General features: G+C 45.3%; 1 protein-coding gene across 3 annotated transcripts in view; it reads right to left on the bottom strand.

The window, feature by feature from the left end:
- Nucleotides 1-13,903, bottom strand: part of Adamts17 (ADAM metallopeptidase with thrombospondin type 1 motif 17) — a 327,254-nt gene that overhangs the window by 301,640 nt on the left and 11,711 nt on the right. The window lies entirely within an intron of this gene.

Genomic DNA, 13,903 nt, shown 5'->3' with positions numbered 1-13,903 from the left:
CCTGATGAAACTGACCTCAGACTCCTGACGTCCAGAACTGTAAGGTAATACGTTTGTGTTGTTTTAGGCCACACTAAGTGTGTGGTAATTTTTACAGTAGCAGCAGCAATGGCCTGAGCCCTGTCTTCTGGACTAAGTGGCTTGGACTCAACTAACACAGCAGTCAGTGGGTAAAGATAAGTGTGACACTCAGAAGGCAGACAACACTCTGGGATTCTAGAACACCTACATGAGGGAGGTGAGGTGAACTCACTGGAGAAGCCTGAGCTGAGCTTCCGAAAAGCAAGATGGGTTTCCAAGGCCAGTGAAAAGATGGACCAAAAAGGTCATCCCTTAAGCCAAAGTGTACCCCTATCCCAAAGGCCCTGTGACCCAGGAATTGGTATCTGGTTTGTACCACATTAAGTAATATTATAGTACTAAAGATATCAAGTAAGTGGTGCCTTTATATACGGGCATTGGAAAGTTGCTAGAAAAACACAATTAACCAAAATTGATCCCATAAGCAACACAAAGCTTAAGCAAGGCCATTTTTATAAAGACAGAGAAAGTTACAAGGAAACTACAGTCACAAAAAAGCACTAAGCTGAGATGGTCCCACTGGGGATTGTAGGAAACCGTCACAGAGCAGACAGCCTGGAGGATTCATGAATTGATCCAGAGCACTGAAAATAATGAGTCCACAAAGCTAGTGTATGATTAATGTTATACTCAGAATGGTAGTGTGTGCGAGCACACATACACACACACACACACACACACACACACACACACACACGAAATACCACATTAACGGGGACCCAAAAGACTTTTAAAAATTAGCAAATGCAACATCACTTTAAGGAAACAATATACTACAATCAATTGGGATTTATCCCAGAAGTTTGGGTTACTGTGTTACTGCAGTGTTAAACTATTAACATAATATACCATATTAATATATCCGAGGAGGACAATCACATGCATATCTCCACAATGTTGTAAAAGCCTTTGTAAAACTCAATATCCAAGTCTGATTATAAAAATTATACTATCACTAGCCAAGTCTGAGAAAGATGGAGCATCACAATAAATCTGAATGATACTCAAGGAATCAAATAAAAATCAACAAATTCCCACAGATTAAAAATAAATGAGAGAGAAGGGTAAGCACTCCTTGTAGGAGACCAACTACTAAAAATACGGAAAAATCATGAGCATTATAAAACCAGCATTTTTTAAAAAAGAGATTTAAAAAGGAAAACAATAAAACTAAACCAAATAGTAGAAACAATATAGGATTTCAAAACAAGCTGATAGGAAATTAACAATAGTCACTATATTGTGTATTGTTATTTCCAAAGTAGTTGCTCAGATTATAAGACACAGGCAAGAAAAACAGATCAAACAATATAAGCAGCCACAGCTTCTTTCCCTAAACAAACAGGATCAATAATACAATTATCTTAGCATTTCTAAGCCATCACAGTAACGAGTCTGCCAAGCAAATCATGAGATGCCAAAAATAGTGTCTGACGAAAAACAAAATATTTACATGGTCTCAAAGCATCCTCACAAATTACTTGCCAGTTATATATGGAAAGATAATAACTTTACAGTGGATTAACATAGAGACAAAATCTTAACCCAGTAATAAATACTGACATTCCCAGTAACAGGACTACGCGTGCCACCCCACAGGTGACAGCACTGGGGAGGCACACTTTGCTGGAGGTGGGAAGGAGATCCGGGCCTGGGGAAGACAAGAGGGTGGGAGAGGACTGGGAAGTGAGGATGATTAAGATGCGTGTGTAGACATATCAGTTCCCTGAGATCCATATATCATGTCCGGAAAATGTATATTACTAAAAACTTTCTAAAGATGCCCTGACTGGAACACAAGGTCACTTCCAGGCTTTTCCTTCTGGAAATGCATAACCTAAATCAGATCAGGAGGACGCACCAAGAGGAAAAACAAAACATGGAGACATCCACAAGATACCTGGTCTGTACTACCGGAGGCTGGTTTTTTTTTTTTAATGGATGGGAAATAGGTATCAGAAAATACCAATATGATGGAATTGATCTAGACTGGAGGAAACTATGGCAAAGTGAAAACTGAATGCCACATGGGACTCTAGACTGAATTCTGCACCAAGAAAAGACAAAACATTACTGAGACTCCTAGAAAAGTTGAAATACAAATGTTGGGTCAATTTTCTATATCCTAAGATTATCCCCATAGTAAGAATTCTATAAAGTATAAAATATGCATGAATAAAGAGCCATAATGATGTCTACACATTATTTCCTAGAAGAGTCAAGAAAAACATGTGTGTGGCTGGAGAGAAACTTGGAGAGAAGAAGGGAAAGGGGGATAAAAAAAAAAAGCAAACTAATTGGGGAAAACGTTAAATTTGTAAAAGGCACACCAAAGCTCTTTGCAACTATCAAGAAGCAAACAGAAAGCATGAGGGAAATACAAGTACAGGGAACAAGAGTATAAAGACAAAAACAACTTAATTATGCTCGAGTCTAGGTGACTGGAAATAATTGGGTAGGAATCTTGGATATGAGGCTGGCAGGGCCAGGACTCATTAGATAAGAATTTGGTTCCAAAACGCCCAAATCTGGAGAGCTGTGGACTTGTAGCCGACCACTGATGCACAGCGGGAGCCTGCAGAAGAGGAAGGCTCAGGACAGAGGCCAGAGATCCTTGCGGGGCATGCTGGGACAAGAACACAAAACCCAGAGAGAGCCAGAGAAAGTGCAGCAGAAACGGATCACAGCTTGGTGAAACCGGAAGCCACTGGCAACACCCCAGGACAGAGCATCTCACACACCGAGGACTGAGACAGGGAAAAGGAAGCCCAGTTGCCCAACGTCACTGAGCACTGGGAAAATGACAGAGAACAAACCACAGGCTGATGCAAGGGAATCTGGGCAGCTTCCAGGTGGAGTGCTTAGTGCTACCACAAGTGCCGTGGGGCTGCGGCCAGAAGGCGGCCAGCCCAAGTGCAAAGCAGGACTTCTGTCCTGCACCAGGTGAGGAACTCAGGTACAGATAAGTACTGAACAAACAGAATGCTTCCCTGATCCACTCATCACGCTTCCTGCTCCAGAGTCTCAGTCGGCAAGCTGGTGGCTGGGTTCTCACCCAGTCTCCTCTTCTCTGCCTCCATCTTTTCAGCAAACACTGGAGGAATCAGTCTTTCCATGACAGACACTTGCTAGGGACACGGAGTGGGAAGGAGGAGAAGGTAGGGCGATTATGGAGCTTTTCCCTAGGACACATCTGGAACGCCATGGGCAATCAGCCTAGGATCCATGCGATCACCCCCGGGATGTCATCTCTGGGAGAACAGGGACATTGGTCACTTGCTGGATCTTCAGTGTCTATGACAGAGCTCAACACATGGTGAGCTGCAGATAACACTGGGCAAGTGGACGACTTGCTGCCCTCAATGAGAAGGTATGTTACAAGCATAGAGGTCTAAAAATAAAATAGATGCTGGAGTTCTGGAAGAGTCACTCAGCACACACCCAAGCACTGAAAGCATAAAAGCACATAGGATATAGTTTGTATTTAGATAAAGGTTCATGTAGGTGCTTCCCCTTCCCAGGCTTATCCTATTTCTTATTGCCAGGGATCTGCCCAGAAAGCAGGGCATCTGAGGAGCAGCACAGGTACACAGGTGGGGTCCCCCCAGGGGAGTGGGCACTCCTGGGAAGGCCCAGGTCTGCCAGGCCTGAATGGTCCTCCAGAGACCTGAGAACCGCCCCTGCTCAAGGGCTGTATTTTTGAAAAGAACAGTTCGAGAGATTAACTGGCTGTTCCTGCAGGAGGTGACTCAAGCTGCACACTCGGGGTTTATTAGGAGGTAACAAGCTTTTCCCCCTCATGAGCACTGTTAAATGACTACTCATCCTGACCTAGACACGGACCAGTTTCCCGAGGGCCGCCTCCAGGACTGCACAGTGTCCACACATACTAGCCGCCCCCCTGCTCCAGCCCCTGGTTTTGGCCTTTCCCTTTGGCAGGCTCTCATGCCTGTCTACACAAGAGCAGCCCACGCCTCCGGAAGCTGAGAGCCACTGGACAGTGCCTTACCATCACTTTGCACAGGAATGAGCCCCAAAGACTCGTAAGGTAAAGATCCCCAGTTTGGCACGGTTAGGAGACTGTGAAACCTTAATGCATGGGGCCCACAAGGAGGGAGTGAGGTCATTGGGGGTGCAGCCTTGATAGAGATTGTGAGATCCCAGCCCACACCTTGCTCTTTATCTGTGAGGTGAGCAGTTTTGCTCTGCCACAAGGTCCCACCACGCCATGTGGCCTTGCCACAGGGTCACAGGCAATGGGGCTAATCAATCAGGCTAAAACTTCTAACACCATGAGCCATAACAAACCTCTTCCAAGTTGGCTACCACAGGTACACATTATAACAATGCAGGCAACTGCCAAACCACTGAAGCAAAGCTCTAGGTGCCTTCTGTGCTTGCTTCCTCTGATCCAAGCTTTTCCCAGCGACAGTGCACATGTACACACTGGATTGTTAATTCCATGGATTTCCTCTTCCCTGTCTCCCTCCACTGCCTCCTGGAACCTCTCTCGGCCCCACACTAACACCTGCACCCAAGTCCATCTCTCAGGTTTGGACTTCAGTGAGTCCACCCTATGGACCTTTTCCATGGGGAGATGCTAACCTCATATGTTAATCATGCTGTCTTCCTTGGCTTTCAATGGTACTTGGACCTGACCAATGCATACGAGCATTAGTTCTTGTAACTCTCAGAAAGCTGGTAAGTAAAAGTGCTAAGAAAAGTATCTACTTTCTTCTATAGAGGAAGAAACACAAGCATAAGAGAAACTAGCCAACTTGGTGACAGCACCCCACGTACTGGAGGTAGTGTCTATACCCTAAGGCTGCCTAGGCCTGTCCGCCACTGTGTTCCCCACCACCTGCATAGATGGCAAAGGGCAGTGTCCACAGTATCCAAGGAGCTATTTGCACACACTCATAGAGCCTCAGGGAACAATAACAGCAAGAATGATTTTACAGAGTGACATAATTCACTTTTAATTTTATTATTCCCAAAGGGTTATTAACATGCATCTTCCACCTACCCAAATACTTCCAAAGAAAATCCAAAAGATTTCACCCGTCATTTGTCTGAAAAAGAAAGAAAAACAAGATCAAGGGACTTGGGTGAACATGTGGTTCAGATAAATCAAGTGGCAGGATTGGAGATTCTCCTCAAAGCTTGTGAAAATTAAACTTGGAAGGCAACAGCAAAGGCAGAAATGATCACTACTGGGCACTTGCCATACAAAAGCTGCCCGGGAGCTTTTCTAGGAAGAAGCTGAAGTCCAAGCAGGGTCCACCTGGGGACTTCCAAACCATTCCCAGCTTCAAGGGGTAGGACGTATGTGGGACCCTCTGGTCATCCTGGAAAGATCCTCTCTTAGATCTCTACACACATGGGCCCCTGTTCCCTCCAGGCCAGCTGCATGCACACATCAGGACCACTGCAGGGCCACCCTAGGACAGAGCACTCAAGAAACACTCTGCATAGTACCTGTCTCAAGGTCACTACTACATGGCAAGGGAACAAACTCAAGCTCATATGGTGTGTGAACCACTGAGTATCTTCTTCAGCCATACTTAGAAAAAACACAGTACTTGTTCTTAAGTCAACAAAAAAAAACCATGAGCGACTGGTGACTGAGGTGTCCATGTGGTTTTCCTCCTGGTGTACTGCCACAAGGTTGCCTCTGCTGTCCCTCTGCCGTGGGTGCTCTGCAGGGCACAGGATGGAAGTTGTCACTGCACAGCTGCCATTCTTGGCTTTAGTGTCTCAGACCCGGGCTCTCAGAAGAATCACACTGGCCCAGAGGGCACCCTCAAGGTCAGGGGCAGGGGCTGACGCTACAAGAGCAGAGCAGGATGCGGGAGACCTTGCCAGCCTGGGAAGCGGCCGGTGGGAGCTCTGAGAACCTGCAAGTGCCACACAGAAGGGCGGGACAGCTGACGTTGGGCCTCATGCATGGTGGCTCTGCCAGGAGGCCCCGTCACCCTAGAAGACACAGACACACTGGAACTAAGTGAGGGCATCCTTGAGACTTAGGCGGTGCGCAGCAGCTAAGGAGCTGTTTTGAGAGTCCTGCACCCTGGACCAGGCTGGATCGCCTGCACCGCACGGAGCGGAGGCGCTTCCTTAATGACGGAGTTGAGGCATCACATGATGAGGTTATACGGTGTTCTTTCCATACTTGAGTCTGGGGGGTAAACAGTGGTGGTGAGGAGTGGCCTTTTCAGGAATAATTCATGGCATATCGTCAGAGAGCTACAAAGACTTAGACATACAAATGTAACACTCACCCCCGTCCTCGAAGTGTTCTACTCCCTACTATGGTCTAAATATCTGTGTTCTCCTGCCAAATTCACCCACTGAAACTGTACCCCACAATGGGACAGTACTAGCTGGTAAGACCCTTCGAGAGGGGATTGTGTCATGAGAGTGAATTCTTACGAGCGGAATTAGTTTCCTTACAAAAGAGGCTCAGGTGTGCACCCGTGGCCCTTGCACCACGTGAAGACACAGCAAGACGGGTCAGTTATGAGGAGCAGCACCCCGCACACATAAAATCTGCTTGAACCCTGCTCTGCATGGTCCAGTCTCCAGGACTGGGGGAATTCTGGTGTTTGTAAGACACTTGGTTACACCAACACAACTGGGTCCGACAATGCCTTCACTGAATGCAGAGTACAGAGAGAGATTTCCACAGACTAGAAACAGAGGGATTTCATACCTCCCACAGTACATGAGGGAGCTGTAGCCTGCACAGCTTAGCAGCTCACAGGCCCAAATACTGGCCAAAAAAGGTGAGGGGCCACTGTGAGCCACATGGGGACAACTGATGCGAAAATATCAGAAACAGAAGGATCAGCGACCTCAAGGGTTTCAGAAGGGAGAACCATTTGAAAGAGACGTCAAATAATTGTGCCAAAAATACCCAAACTGATAAAGGATAGGTAAAATATTGACTGGAAAGCCCAGCATGAACATAAAATCATTGGAAAAATCCAGTTCTGCTTACATTGCTGGATGATTCCTATGGAGACCAGACTGCAGCTAATAAAATAATTGATCCGAGAGGAGCTACCACTCAAGATACAAACTTTGTAACACAATTAAGTTCTAGCTAAGTACTTTTCAGAGGGAAAGAATCCAGAATCTCCACAGTCTTTCATTTATGATACCCAAATTACCTGACAGGGCAGAACTAGAAAGATGTTGAAGGAAAAAAGGCAATTAATGGAGCCAAACCCCCAAAACCCCCAGGTACTAGGCCACCAGAAGAGCTATCACCATGCTCAAGGACTTAAAGGAAAATGTGCTCATGATAAATGAAACATAGGACATCTCAGTAAAGAAAACAAACTGCAAAAAAGAACCAAATGGAAATATTACATGGGCCACATGCTCCAATCACCATACACAGAATTATGAGTCATTTTTAAATGGCAAAATAACCCATATGCTGAAAAACTGTATCTAAATTTATAGCACAACAAAAAACATAATACTTAGAGTCACACAATTTGCTTATGTACATTAAATTTACCCTAATCATATAAATAACTATACAAAATAGATACACCTACCATCACTCTCTTTAATAAACTGAGGCACTTTTAAAGATTAAATGACAATAACTCAATAGGTGGTGGAGGCAGTATTTTAAACCCAGTAAAACCTATCCCTAAATTCTTGATCACTATATTGTACTGCCTCTCTAGGAAAAAAAAAACACTAATATTTAAATCAGAGAACATTAAGAACTGGAACTATTAATGTCAGCTAAGGAATGCCTACAAGGAAACATACAGCCTTAAGTACATATATTAAAAATGAAGATAGAATAAATTTGAGGGAGCATAGTAGCCTCTCAAGAAGTTAGAGAAAAAAACAATAAGACTAAATATAGAGAACTTTTTTTAAAATAATAAAGATTAAATAAGAACAACTAGACCCGGTATGGGGGCACATGCCTGTACAGTATCCCATCTACGTGGGAGGCTGAACGATCCTTGGGTCCAAAAGTTTGGAGACCAGCCTAGGACATAGCAAGATCCAATCTAAAAATAATAACCACAATAGCAACAAAAATAGAAAAGTTAAACAAGTGGGAAAAAATAGAACAAAAACAAATGAAACTTAAGGAAGGAAATGGAACACAAATAGTAGTAGGAAGAAAAATACACCGAAGCTAGTTATTTGAAACAATTAATAAAATAGACACGTCTACAGTCAAAATGAAAACTAGATTTGTGTTCATTAAAATAGACAAACCTAGAAAACGTGAGTTGTAAGTGTAGTATGAAGCCACTTGTGTAACTTTAAAAATAAAAATTCAACATACAGTCAGTTCACGACTGTATATACAAACTATAAAAATATAAATAGGAGGATTCCATTCAGCTCCGCTGGAGGGACCCTTCTGGGATAATAAAGTGGGGTGGTGAACCGCCAGGCATAGCCATCAACATGCATTTCTTTTAAAAGAAGAAAGTTCAGAAGCAACTATGGCTTAATCTGAATGCCAAGTATGTGGCTTTCTGTGCTTTGTTGTGTGCCCTGATGTCCCATGGCCAGCAGCAACTTTATACCTGCTACACCTGACTGTCTTTTTCCTGTCTCTCTCCCTGGCCAACTGTACATTCCCTGCACAGAGACCACCCTGTGTCATGAGCACCATGCCCAGCACCCAGAGGGTCAATGAGAGGAAAAGTTTAAGCATCTGACTGGTACGGGTAACTTGCAGCCTGGACGTGCTAAGGTTCCTCGATTCCTCTGTGGATGTACTCATGGGGTGACAATGGCAGAGCCACGGATCATGAGAGCCTCCGGCACCCTGCTCAGAGCTCTCCACGATCCTTTCTCCAAGTTAATCTAGAACAAGGCACTGAAGCAGTCCCTTTGATATTACAGAATGGATCTATAAGAACCACAACCACGGAAGCTGCAACAAGAGCTCATACTTAGCAGCTACAAAATGGGACGTACACACAATGTCACTGAGTACAGACTCTAAGTGCTAGTAATGTTCCATGGCAAATGGCTGGAAGCTCAGAGAGACTCGGTCCTTTCTAACTTGTCTGAGGTGGCCCAGCTCCTCAACTGGTCATAGGTAAAACTGAGAAAAAAGATGACCAGCCAACGGCACGGTGTACCCTTAGAGACAGCTATCTCTAATTTCCTCATTTTTGTCGCTTTCTAGGCATTTGTAAGAGTTCTCCTGCACACGGCCCCCAGTGAGGGGCACCACCAGCCCTCACACACAGTCCTCATCTGCAGTGGCCCAGAGAAGCACGTGAGATGAGTTAGCATGACAGATGAAAAACTGCAAGTCGGTATGGCTGGATTATGTCCTGTCCCCAAATCCATGCATCCTAACCCACCCCTGGCAGAATTTGACTATATCTTCAGAAAGTTTTTTTTTAGAGGCAATTCAGCTAAAATGGGGTCACAAGGGTGGGCTCTAATCCAATATGACTGGTGTCCTCATAAGTGGACATGGAGACAGACACAGAAGGAGGACCACAGAAATTCCCATGAGGAAGATGGTCACCTACACGCCAAGCAAAGGCTTGGAACAGATGCCCCTTGCTGCCTCAGAAGGAAGCTGCCAGTACTTCGATCTCAGGCCCTGTGCGCACGTGTACAGCTTGTTTTTTATACTGACTAGAGAGCTCAGGTCTCCAAGTTTAGAGGAAGAGCTGCTAAGAACTGTACCAAGACCAGCAGCCACGCTCCCCTCCACCCCTGGGCAGGTGAAATGGTGCTAATCTACTCATGGCTGCGAGCTGGGTGTCAGGTGTGGACCCAGAGGACAGGTGTCATAACTCTCCCCATCAGACTCACCACCTGGGTGGCGGCCTGCAGGAAGTCAGGACAAGGATGGAAGGCAGAGCAATACTCCAATCACAGGGACCGGACCTGTGCTCTTCAGAAGCAGCAATTGGATCTCACCTCATTACATCTGAAAGCGGTGGACTTCAACCCGAGCTGATCCTCCCCAAGTCCCCACCGAACTGAAGGGCTTGGCCCCCAGCCCACCTGCCTCCTTTTCACCCCAAGGGGCAGGAGCTCAGGACTAGACCACCGTACAGAGAAAGGAGTGGAGAACATGGACTTGGTAGACCCTTTCCTGAAGTTGTCTCTCGCTTCATTCTCAATCCACATGTCACACTTTACTCTCCACAAGACAAAGACATCCCTAACATTTCACCAGTTTGATTTCTGCCATTTCCAACCTGACGAATCTTAGCTGATACAAGTCCTCACCAGTTATGTACTTCTGAGTAAGATTACACGCGCAAATTTTATCATACATTAGCAATACACAATTTTTGAATCATGCTCTCTTCCAAATACTGGCTGAAATGATCTTTGTAGTGCTAGAAATGAACCATGCAACACTACAAAATAATTTTTAAAGCCAATCACAACACAATTTAAACTACAAAGTGGATGTCAATATTTCATGGGAACCATTGTTTTGAACATATTCACGTTCTACTGAGCTCACAGCCACACTAAGTATTTTAGAATTCCTATTTTGAAAATGCCTCCTGGCAAGTTATTCATGTTTCCCCTGTGTTTCTGTTAGCCATATATGACATCTGCCACAGAGGAGACCAGGTTCAAACTGACACCCAAGGCCATGGAGATGCTAGAAGAACATTCTAAACTGACTCTAAAGGAAGGTAAAATAGCAAAGACAGACAAAAAAGTTCTGATGTCAAAACAACCACTTAAAACTCAAGGAACATTTCAGCATTTCCAAAGTACCATTTTTTTGTTATTGAGAATAGCTAAAAAAATTAAAAATTTTTTAAAAAACCCACTTTACAGAGTAATTTTTATACCAAGTTCCAATCTGGGATTTTATTCTTTAAATCAGTTTATCAGGTCCTAAAAATAAGGAGCTAAAAGGAAATCGGATCTGCCTGTCCTCTTACAGGGATCCTCTGCCGTCTTCTAGCAATGCAGGCTCAATGCTTTCCAAGGAAGGGCGCACCCGCTCCGGGGCAGCCTTAACCACACCTGTCCTCCCTGCCCCACCCGGACACCCTGGTGGTTCCTCCCATTCAATGCTTAGCTAAACAGGTGCTCACGAAGGAAAGAGCGCTATTAGTTTCTGTCCAGGCTGCCCGAGGCAGCGAGGCTCCTCCGGCTGCTCCGTCCCAGGTGCAGGTAACACAAGAGGTCAATAATGGCACACACTGAAACGCAGCCACCACACTCGGTCACGAAAAGACATGTTCTTGAGGGAAACCTTGGACCAATCTGATGAACCTTTCCAAAGAAGGTTGAGAATTATGTCACTGGTGTCCCAGTAATTTCATTTCCCTGATTTCTAAACTACCGAAGTTTGAAATTTGAAAGCTAATCCTGAGGGTTTATTAGCTAATTAAAAGGCCAGTATCTTTCTCAACATAGCAACAAAGTTTACTGCGTATTTCATGCAAAGCAAAAAGGACCAAAAGAAAAACACATTCCTCTCTAGGATGCCGCTATACCCAGCAGGAGGCGGTTCTGTACAGCTGTAAGTACGCATTGGTGCACCAGCACCCTACAGCAAGTCAACGTGAGATCTGGAGGCAGGGAAGATTAGTTCTGAGACAATGTGAGAAATTTCTCTCTGTAGCCCTGCATGGCTGCCCTTGTTTCAAATTAGTTTCTGTCAATTCACCCCCTCTGATGTTATTCATTTTATTTCCTTCTTTGAAGGCTAAACAGTGCCCCAAAACTAATCTAGGGTACAAAAATGCAAACACAAGTGCCATTTGTCATTTTGTCAGCAATTCTTGTGATCCCTCCCCTAAAGAGGACAGAAACAGGTCATTAGACAAACATTCCATTATCTCATCCACAAGCGCAGGGTTTCTAGTCACGAACTAGCAGCTGATGAGCGCCGGCTCCGGCCGTGAAGACTCAAGACAAAACAGGAGCGCCCTTGCTTTGCTGTGTGGGGTCTCACCTGAGAAAACGCACTGCCCACGGCCCACAGGTGCCGTTACCCACGTGCAATGTCTTACAGCGATGTTTCCAACACCAGCTGAGCTTTACGGCCACCTGGAAACTTTCTACCACGCCAGATGCCCAGTATGTGCCCCAGGCCAATGAAAGGGGTTGGCGCACTGGAGCAGGGAGCTGGGCACCAGCAGTTGGTAAAGATTCCCCAGACCTAAGAACCACTGTCTTCGTGGGATCTCAGCACCGTGGAAGCAACAAGCTCACGTCAGCTGCAGAAAACACACAGGCAAGTGACTAACACTCATTCAATATAAACCAAAACTTTAAAAATAAATGTGACCCAGAGGTCACATCAGATAAATCTGATCCAGGTAAGGTGAATGGCTAATGTTAAAATAAGCCAGACACAGCCAACACGCACAGCAAACCGTCTGACTTACCCAAACTCCAGCTTCCTATTACAGGGTATTTTTTAATTATTAGCAAGTTTATGCCACAGTCTTTTAGACACTAGTAACTTTATGCCATTAGCTGTCTTCCAGTTTTGTAAAGGTGCAGGGAGGAACAGAGAAAAGCCCTAAAGGCTGGTAGAATTCTCTCTCCATTTAAGACTCAAAGCTCCCCAGAGGGTTTAGAGCAGGGCTTTACCCACAGTGATCGCCTGCAGTCTCTCTGCCACAGGCACATCAGGAAAAGAAGTGTGACAACCAGCCAGGGCTGAGTGAGGTTGCGAGACACATTTATATATTTCCAAGTTCTTCTGAAGTGGAGTCATATCAGCTTATTTCCAAGGCCACTGGAATACTAACCCAAGACCTAACATTTTGATACAAGAATAACTCACAACTACAAAAGCCAGGGCAGCCGAGGAGGGTTCCGTGACTTCCAGGCAGAAATCCCAGGTATAAACTTCAGGTTATCTGTTAGAGAGGATAGCTGCAGGCAGACTGCTGGTGACCCAGATCAGGAAAATGTTCTTAAAACACCTGACAGATAACCCACAGGCTTTTGCACCAAATAGAGGTGCAGAATCTAACAGCCCAAGATTCTCACCTGAAGCTGCATATTAGAATCACCTTTAAGAATACAGACACCCAGGTCACACCCCAGACCAAGGAGATAAGGATTGTTAGGGACAGGCAAGCAAATGGCATTTTTAAAGAGTGGTTTTCACACCTTAGCCACATCAGAGGATGCGTGCAAAAGGGATGTGAAGCCAGGATGGCTGCACCACCCCAGGGTTCCCATGCTGGTTCTGCCAAGGGGACCTGTGCCTTCCTCACACATTCCCAGCGGGTGCAGGTCTGCTTCCCCAGGGAGTCCCGGGGAGAACCACTGCTTCATCAGTGTAGCGGGCAACTCTAATGCATGCGGCCAGGACTGAGGACCACTACGCTACAGGACCAAGTGAGCTCTGGCCAGGGCGTCAGGAGAGAATTCTCGTCCCAGCTCTGCTATCAACCTGGGGACTTAACAATAAATAAGTGGAGTTTTTTAGGCCTCAACTTGTTTTTAAAATAGAAAATTGAGGCACTATGTAAATGAGATCCAGGGACCCTGACAAAAATAAAATGATAACACTTCCAGTGGCCATCTCTCATGAAATTTGTTTAGCAAAGGAAGTGTCTGCCGTGAGGTACAAGAAAAGCTTTAAAGTACACTGACATCCAAATAACTACATTCCCGCCAGCAGGCCACACACACAGGAGTGTCCCACAGATCGCGCCACCTCGTCAACTGGTGACATCATAGCCATCTTAGCTCGAGTGTGTACACTGCCTGGTGTTCACAAGAGGAAAATATCACCTAAGGACACTTTTCAGGGCACGTGTTCTTTCCAGTGAGTGACACGTGATGGTACGGGAAGGCATGTCCT

The sequence above is a fragment of the Cavia porcellus genome, unplaced genomic scaffold (genome assembly GCF_034190915.1).
Source record: "Cavia porcellus strain 051 isolate PalLab524CR breed Dunkin Hartley unplaced genomic scaffold, mCavPor4.1 scaffold_6, whole genome shotgun sequence".
Taxonomy (NCBI): domain Eukaryota; kingdom Metazoa; phylum Chordata; class Mammalia; order Rodentia; family Caviidae; genus Cavia; species Cavia porcellus.
The sequence above is the reverse complement of the archived record's forward strand: the minus strand, read 5'-3'. Positions and strand labels throughout refer to the sequence as shown.